This window comes from Pelodiscus sinensis, chromosome 2 (assembly GCF_049634645.1).
Source record: "Pelodiscus sinensis isolate JC-2024 chromosome 2, ASM4963464v1, whole genome shotgun sequence".
NCBI lineage: Eukaryota > Metazoa > Chordata > Testudines > Trionychidae > Pelodiscus > Pelodiscus sinensis.
Genome location: NC_134712.1, coordinates 64,234,389 through 64,243,282, shown reverse-complemented (window position 1 = coordinate 64,243,282; position 8,894 = coordinate 64,234,389).

Here is an 8,894-nt window from a genome sequence, read left to right as displayed (position 1 = left end):
AGACCCAAAATGAAGTCCTTACTTAATGACTGCTTATTGGAAAAGTGGAAAAGCTTCAACAGAAGAGACTGAGAAAGGCCTACATCAGAACAATCCAGTAGTTGGGCATTCTCCTGTAGAGCAGGAAACCCAAGTTCAAGTCTCTTTGTTTCCCTGCTCTACCTGATGTGGCAAACACAGGTCTTCCATGTGAGTGCCTTAACCAATAAATAAATAAATTATTCACCCATTCAGGAGTCATTTAGGAAGTGCTCAGGTAAAGAGTACATCTATGAGCTTAACTGCCACTTTTGTATATGACTTTGTAAGAGAGAAATAGAACGTATGGAAATTCAGACTTTATATCAATTTTTAAATTGAATTTCTTAAATGCTTTGTTCTTGAAAGGTGTGAAAGTAACCTAGATTCCAGAGCACAAGCTGTTTGACATATAGCTTGGTTTCAAAATAGAAAACTGCAAATTGTCTTGTTTGAATGAAGAATGAGGACTTTGATCACTAGTTGGTTAAACTTATTTTTACTTTTGTGAAGGATCAACATGAAGTACCTGATTGAAATAGACCACAGAAACAATCAGCTAATTTTAATAGGACTCGTGGTGAGCTTTTCATAACCTGGTTATTCCATATTATCATAAAACCTTTTTACTCGTAGTATGTCACAATTATTTTCTGCAAAAATGCATTTTATCACAAAATATTTTTCTTGTATTTTCTTAGGAAGTCATGGTGCAGTGACAACTGCTAATGATTGCTTAGGCCAGAAGAACACAATCCCACATGTTTCCTATTCACTTCATTCTAACACACCACTTTCCATTGGTTGTAATCATAGACTACGTCTACATTGCCAAGTCTTGCAGGAGAACATATGCAAATGAGGCATGGTGATTAATATCACCGTGCCTCATGTGCATACTTGATGAGCCACCATTTTTGCGCAAGGGGCTTTCGTGCAAGGAGAAGCAGTCTACACTGCTCCTTCTTGTGCAAAAGCCCCTTGTGCAAAATGGTGGCTCATTAAGTATGCAAATGAGGTGCAGTGATAGTCATCACCACGCCTCATTTGCATATGTTCTGTGCAAGACTGGGAAATGTAGATGTAGCCATAGAGTTAGAGAAGATTAGGGTTGGAGGATACCTCTGGAGGTCATCTAGTTCAACCCCCTGCTAAAAGCAGGACCAATCCCAACTAAATCATCCCAGCCAGGGCTTTGCCAAGCTGGGCCTTAAAAACCATAAAGATTCTGCTGCCTCTCTTGGTAATCCATTCCAGTGCTTCACCATCCTCCTATTGAAACAGTTTTTCCTAATATTCATGGGCATCTGTTCTATAAGGCAAAACAAGGCACAGCCTACCCAAAGCTGAGATATGCTGGCTCCACCCCTCCAACTGACATGTGGGGTTGCTCTGGAATGGTTAGTGTGGTTCAGGCAGGTTCCAGCATGGCTGCCCCTTGGCCCAGGGTGGACAAAGTGAGCTTCCTCCTTGCTGTTCCCCCTTCTCCTTTGCACTTTCCCTGCTACGTTGGCTCCCCCCACGTTGCTAGTGTGAGGAGTGGGGGTGGATTTGGTTTCACTTTCCCAGCCCAGTTGCTACTGAGCCTGCTGCTGGCTTTTCTCCCCTTGCCCTCTCTCCCTTGCTAGTGTGTGCAGTGGTGGTGGTGGTGTGGGCTTGCCTAGCCCAATGAACCCTGTAGAGACAGCTGCCCGGTCCCCTCCCCTTCTTGTCCTCTCCCTACAGGCTTCTTGTTTTCTGCAGCCTGCAGTGGAGTGGGGTGGGGGTTGAGAATGAGAAAAAGGGAGGTGAGAAGGTGTGTGGTGGGGGGGAAGAGACAGTGGGGAAAGAATGGAGAGGGAGGGGAATGAGTAGACGAGGGTGGAGAAGAAAAGGGGATGAGGAATTGGCAAGGTGTGTGGGGAACAGGAGTCCAGCATGCAGTGTCCCTCAGCAGCAGCTGGGGCTCCCTAGTTAAGCAGACCCATCTAACCCTCACCCTGACAAGCCCTGCTCCCCTAAACCTGGACCCATCCAACAAGCTCCCCACACCTCCAGCTCACAGAGCCCCAGCAATCTGCACCTGGACCCTATCCTATGAAGTCCCACTTCCCCAGAACCTGGACCCCCACACCAAGCCCCACCTCTCCTCGACTCCTCCACTGAGCTCATCCAGAGTCCCATTGCCCCTACAACAGAACCTGCACCGAGCCCCTGTGCATCCAGATCTCCACTGAGCCGACCACAGCTAGACTGCCCCACACCAGGGTCCCCGCACAATAACCCCCTCCACACTTGGCTCATGCTGGGATGATTCGTCCTCCCATTGTGTGATGCTGGAGCAATTTGCCTGAATGTAGTCCTGTTAATTAGGTATCTTCTGCATATCTAGCACGTTACAAAACATGCTCTAATTTGTCGGGAAAGAAACTGCAGGAAAAGTGTTTTTTCCCATAAATAATATGCTTGAGTTCAGGGATTAGGCTGGAAGGGGATAGCACGCAGTGAGCAGGGACACAGGATGTTCAGGGAAGAAAGGAAGGAGATAGTGGGAAGGGGGCAGGCCATAGAATTGGAAGCTACTACCTGCCCTAGTGGAAGCTTCACCAACCGCCCATGACAAACCTAGAACCCCCTCCCTCCAAAACTTGAGACCATGGCTCCTTGTTCCTCTCATCTGTCACGGCTGAGAATAGCCTCTCTCCATCCTCTTTGGAACTCCCTTTCAGATAGATTTAAAAATCACCCGGTGTTTTGTATCATGGTAAGATGCACCAATGCTCATGAACAGTTTAGAATTACAATCTTACAATTTAATAATGGCAGCACATCATTCTATTTCTTTTATATTGTTCTATTGTGCTTTAAAATTGTAGGCCCTTAAACTCCAGGGACCTATTATATGTCTGGCACATTTCACTTCTGCAGATGCTGTACATTAAAAGACAGTGCTATATAATTAGTTTGTGATATAATTATCTTGGATTTTTGTAGTTACTCTGAAGAAACAGGTGAAATTTCATCCTTTCCAGCAAGATGTAATGGAAAATAATGTTTGCCAAGTGGAACAAAGAAGCAATTTGGGAAATCTTTGGTATTTTCCCCCTAGGTAACAAGGCCAGAAAGAATCATCATAATATTTTAATCTCACTGTCATGAGACAAGTCCTATCTTACTCAGCAATCCTGGAGATAATTTCTGTTTATTTTTAAAAATATCCTGTCATGAATTAAAGACTTTAATTGATAGAGACTCCACCAAGCCATTGGGTAAATTATTCTTACAGTTAATTGCTCTTACCGTAAAAAACTGAATTATTTTGAATAGGAATTATGAACTATGAAAAATTAAAGAAAAAATTACTTCTCTGCCCTGATTTTTTAAATTTGCTACCTGTGCTTGAGCAGCTACATTGTATTTTAACTTGAAGTTAAAACTTTTCTAACCCATGCTAAAACCGGGGACTCTGGTGTCCAAACTGCAGTATCCAGACGTGAGTCAAAGTAACTTATCCCAGCATCCTGAGTGCCCCCTAGAATATGGCTGTTCTAGCTCTAGGACTGGGGTGCAATGTAGGAAAAGGTTACTGCTTTCCTGCACCTTACTAGAATTGGCTTGCTTTCAGGAGTGACAGGTTTGCAGAAATGTTGATGGTGTTCAGAATACCCTGAGCCCACACCCGTTCCTCTCCTGAACTTCCTCCCCTTGCCTCCCAAGTCTCTGTGGAGGGGGGCATTTGGGTGGGAGAGGAGTGCAGACTCTGTGAGGGAGTTTGGGTACTGGGTGCAGGCCTCTGGGCTGGGGCAGGAGACTGGGGAACAGGAGGGGGTGCAGGGTCTGGGAGCGTGGGTGCAGGAGGGTGAGGGATCAGGCTCTGACAGGGAGGGAATTTGGGGGCTGGAGAAGGGGCAGGAATTTGGGGGCAGATGGGGGATGGAAGAGAAGGTGTAGGCTCTGGAAGGGAGTGAGATGTGCAAAGAGGTGCGGTGGTGGGGAGGTTGTAGGGGTGCTGCATCAAGGGCATCCCCCCCCGCAGTAGTTCGGGATGGGGGACAGAGGTCTGTGAGCTCCCATCACCAGATCCCCTGGTCCTGCCTGCCACTCCCCTGCACTCCTCCTCCCCTTGCATCCTTCATCCTCACCTGCTGCCCCCGGGTGGTATAAAACTGCTCAGGGGGCTCTGCTGCTCCAATGGGCAGCTCAGTGCGGTAAGAGTGGCTTCCTGTCACTCACTCCCCACTGCTGCTGGCATGTCCCTGCAGCCTCTGGTACTGTCTTTCCCAAGTCCTTTTCCAGGACTCTCCCCCCATGCAGAGAGTGCACCCCAAGAGTGCCTTATCTCCATAAAGAGGACCCCGATGGTGGATTTCCCCATGCCAAACTGGTGGCTCACTGACTGGTAGCTGTCGGGGGTGGTAAGCTTCCATATGGCTATTATGACCCACTTCTCGAGGGGGTGGCGGGTCGCAGGTGGATGTTGCGTCTCCAGAGGGCAGGAGTGAGCCAGGCACACAGATCCAAGAACATAGCCTTCCGCATGTGGAAGTTGTTGAGCCACTGCTGGTCATCCCACCGCTCCATCAGCAGGCAGTTCCACCAGATGGAACTGGTGTCCAGCCTCCAGATTCATCTCTTGACTGTGAGATATGGGGGGCAAGGGCATTGCTTCTGCATCCAGACGGAGGGACTCACAGATGAGCTTGGAGTTGAGTTGGGGCAGGACCATCGAGACCGTCTGCTGGAACTGCTGCAGAACCTGCGGCATGACAATGTGGGGCCATCGCATGCCCAGGGGTAGCTCCGGCTCTATAGCCAAAAAGAAAAAATGCTGTGGTGTCCAACAAAGTTGGGCACTCAGAGCACGCACTGCAAAAGCTTTGCTGTCCCTCAGAAAGGTAGGCAAGCATGTAGCAGAACCTGAGAAATGGCTGTCCGGGGGGTCCCTTTAAACACGTCTCAGATAGCCTTAGGCAACAACACGCGGCAGTAACTGCTGACCTAGTGCCCTGGCTGAAGTGGTTCCGGGTGGCCTTTTGTGTAAGAGTATGGCCACCCAGGAGCAGGTTGGCATGAAAATCAAGGTGGTCCACTGAGACCCCCGACCCTGAGCCCTGAGCTTAGAATGGCCGTACTGGGTCAGACCAAAGGTCCATCTAGCCCAGTATCCTGTCTGCCGACAGCGGCTAACACTAGGTACCCCGGAGGGGATGGACCGAAGACAATGACCAAGCCATTTGTCTCGTGCCATCCATTTCCAGCCTTCCACAAACAGAGGCCAGGGACACCATTCCTACCCCCTGGCTAATAGCACTCCATGGACCCAACCTCCACGACTTTATCTCACTTCTCTTTAAACTCTGTTCTAGTTCTAGCCTTCACAGCCTCCTGCAGCAAGGAGTTCCACAGGTTGATTATTTTCTTTGTGAAAAAGAACTTTCTGTTATTAGTTTGAAGCCTGCTACCCATTCATTTCATTTGGTGTCCTTTAGTCCTTCTATTATGGGAACTAATGAAGAACTTTTCTTTATGCACCCTCTCCACACCACTCATACTTTTATAGACCTCTATCATATCCCCCCTCAGTCTCCTCTTTTCTAAGCTGAGAAGTCCCAGTCTCTTTAGCCTCTCTTCATATGGGACCTGTTCCAAACCCCTGATGATTTTAGTTGTCCTCCCCTCTCCCACCCTCTCTCTTCCCCTCTCCCACCTTCTTTTCCTAATCTCCCCAAGTTTTGTTCAATAAAGAGAGTTTCTATTTTTGAACACACGTGTCCTTTATTTTGTACATCAGGAAGGGGGGCTCGGGAGGGGTAAGTGGAAGGAGGTGAGGGAGGAATGGGGTACGAGCCCCCAATGGGGAGGACTGGGGTGGCTCTGCGGGCTCCTCGGGGTGGAAGCTCTCCTGCAGCCCCCCGAATGATCCCCCCTCTGGATGGCAGCCTGCGGCAAGTGCAGTTGGGCTGATGGCCGAGTGCTGTGATGTGCTGAGTGTGGGCACTCAGGGCACTCCAAGCCAGGACTGCTTTGCAAGCGGGGAACCCCTGAGAACTGTCTGTGCGGGGTGGGGGTCGGGTCCCTTTAAGCACAGCCCTCGGCTAGCCTGAGACAGCAGCTCCACGCTCTAAGTCCTAATCTGATGCCCTGCCGGCACTGCTTCCGGCCATCCTTAACCTCAGTTCAGGGTCCACTCAGTGTGGACATGCTAGTTCGAATTAGTAAAATGCTAATTCGAACTAGTTTTTAAGTCTAGATGCGCTAATTCGAATTAGTTTAGTTCGAATTAGTTCTGTAGTGTAGACATACCCTAAGGGTGTTTGTCGCTCAGCAAGAGACTGATCGGGCAATGAAATTATCTGAAATAAATTCCCAATTGAATATGGATTTTTTTCTTGTATGACACAAGAACATAAGAATGGCCATACTGGGTCAGACCAAAGGTCCCTCTAGTTTAGTATCCTGTCATCCAACAGTGGCCAATGCCAGTTGTCCCAAAGGGAATGAACAGAACAGGTAATTATCACACGATCCCTCTCCTGTCGCCCATCCTCAGCTTTTGGCAAACAGAGGCTAAGGACAGCATTCCTGCCATTCTTGGCTAAAAGTCATTGATAGACGTAACCTCCATGAATTTATCTAGTCCTTTTTTGAAACCTGTTAAAGTCCTGGTCTTCACAACATCCTCTGGCAAGCAGTTCCACAGGTGTCTGTCTATGACTGATGTAGGAGTGTGGAATTTCAATGCTGGCTTCCTTTGCATGATTGCAGTAACAATCCCAAACATCAGAGAACTCCAAAATGTGGCCTTGATTGGGTGTATCCTGAAGCTCATCTTGGAGCCAAAGCATTGCTATGTCAGTAATTTTGGTGCTCTCACTCTTTCACCACAGACAAGATGTAACAGGTCATGGGGTACTTGCCTTCAGCAGTGATGAGGTCATTTATTCCAGCAAACTAAACATTCATTTTGTGATCAAATACAGCTGCCTTCATTATCTGTTCACTCATCTTCAATGTAATTACAGAGAGGAGTCTCTGTTTAGGGTGCACAAAACATGGAGTGATACACTCTGTTCTGAATGAAAAGATGGACTCAGTTCTGTCAGTTGCCTCTCTGTATTTCACATGTTGCAGTTTCTTTCTAACTGCTGTCCCTTCCCTTACTCTGTGCTATTCTTGTTCACCTGCTTCACACAGATCTTTGATTCTTGACTAATATTGTAGAGACTCTAAGAAACTGGTGTGGATTTCTTGAGACTACTGGCATTAGAGATGATTTACAACTGTAATCAATAGAAGGGTCATAAACCATCATTTCTTCTAACATTGCTCTTTTCTCAAAAAGTACCATTACCGTCACTTCAGTGTTAAGTCTACTCTAACTACTAGAAAAATACTAAGTATGCAAGGAAATGATTTCACATATTACAGGAGAAATAAGTTGTGTTATGACTGAAATATTACAATATTAAATATTACAATCTATAGAGGATTAAATAATGCCATTTGGTTTTCTTCCATAATTACAGCACCTACATTGGTCTTTGTTGAATTTCATTTTGTTGTCTGTACCCCAGTTTTCCAGTTCATCAAGATCCCTTTGAATTTTAGTTCTGCCCTCCAAAGTGTTTTCACCCCCCCCCCCCAGCTTTATATTATCTGCAAATTTGATCTGTATGCTCTCTCTTCCCACATCCCAGGGTGTTAAACCAGTTCCAGCCCCAGAACAGCACCCAGTGGAACTCCACTGGAGAACTTTCTGTCACTCTTTGTCCTCAGTTTAGCCAATTACGTATCTCGCTAATGACTTACTAAAGTCCAGGTATATTATGACCGCTGCATTCCTGCTAGCCACCAAACCAATTACATTGTCAAAGATGGAAATGAAGCTTGTTCAGTATGATTTGTTTTTAATAAATCTGTGCAGTTAGCTACTGATCATCCTTTTATCTTCTTTGTATTTGCAAATTAAATGTTTTATACATTGCTCTACTAGCTTCCCAGGTATTGAGGTCAGGCTGACTGGTTAGTGCCTTTATTGTATTTGTTATCACATTTAGATCAGACCTTCTACTTCAGACACGTCAAAATTGCATTATGAGGACCTACTTAGGTTTGTCCTTTGGAGCTTTTCTTGCCTACTTAGGATGCAGTACCACAGCTGAGGGATTTCAGAACAAAACCTTATTAACGAGATGCAATTTTGCAACCACTTGCGACAAACACAAGTAATGTTTTTTCTTGTCTGTTGTATGAATATTCTTTCAGATTCACTCAATAATTTGTTACAGAGATACCACCATCATGAAAACCTAACATACAAATAACCTGTACTAATAAGATGATGTTAGCCAGTACACAAAGCTTAGCTCTGAAATCAAAACACTGTAACACAGAGGTGACTGAATACAGAGAACAGGACTATGTAGCACTTTAAAGACTAACAAGATGGTTTATTAGGTGATGAGCTTTGTGGGCCAGACCACTTTCTCAGATCAAATAGTGGAAGAAAATTGTCAGAACCATATATTCCAAAGGATACAATGTATATATAAACCTTTAGTACCGTGGTCCCCAACACGGTGCCCGTGGGCGCCATGGCGCCCGCGGGGGCATTTCAATGCGCCTGCCAGGTGCTCGGGGCTGGCCTGGCCCCGGGCACATGGCGCACGGGCGCTTGCAGGGGGAGCGCGCTTGGCGGGAGGAGTGCCAGGCACACGGCACTTGGCGGGGGGAGCGCCGGCTCCGGCCCCGGGGCGCTCGGCGGGGGGAGCGCCGGCCCCAGGCACTCGGCGGGAGTGGGGGAGCGCCGGCCCCGGCCCCGGGCGCGCAGCGCTCGGTGGGGGGAGCGCCTGCCCCGGGCACTCGGCGGGAGGGGGGGAGCGCCGGCCCCGGGCGCG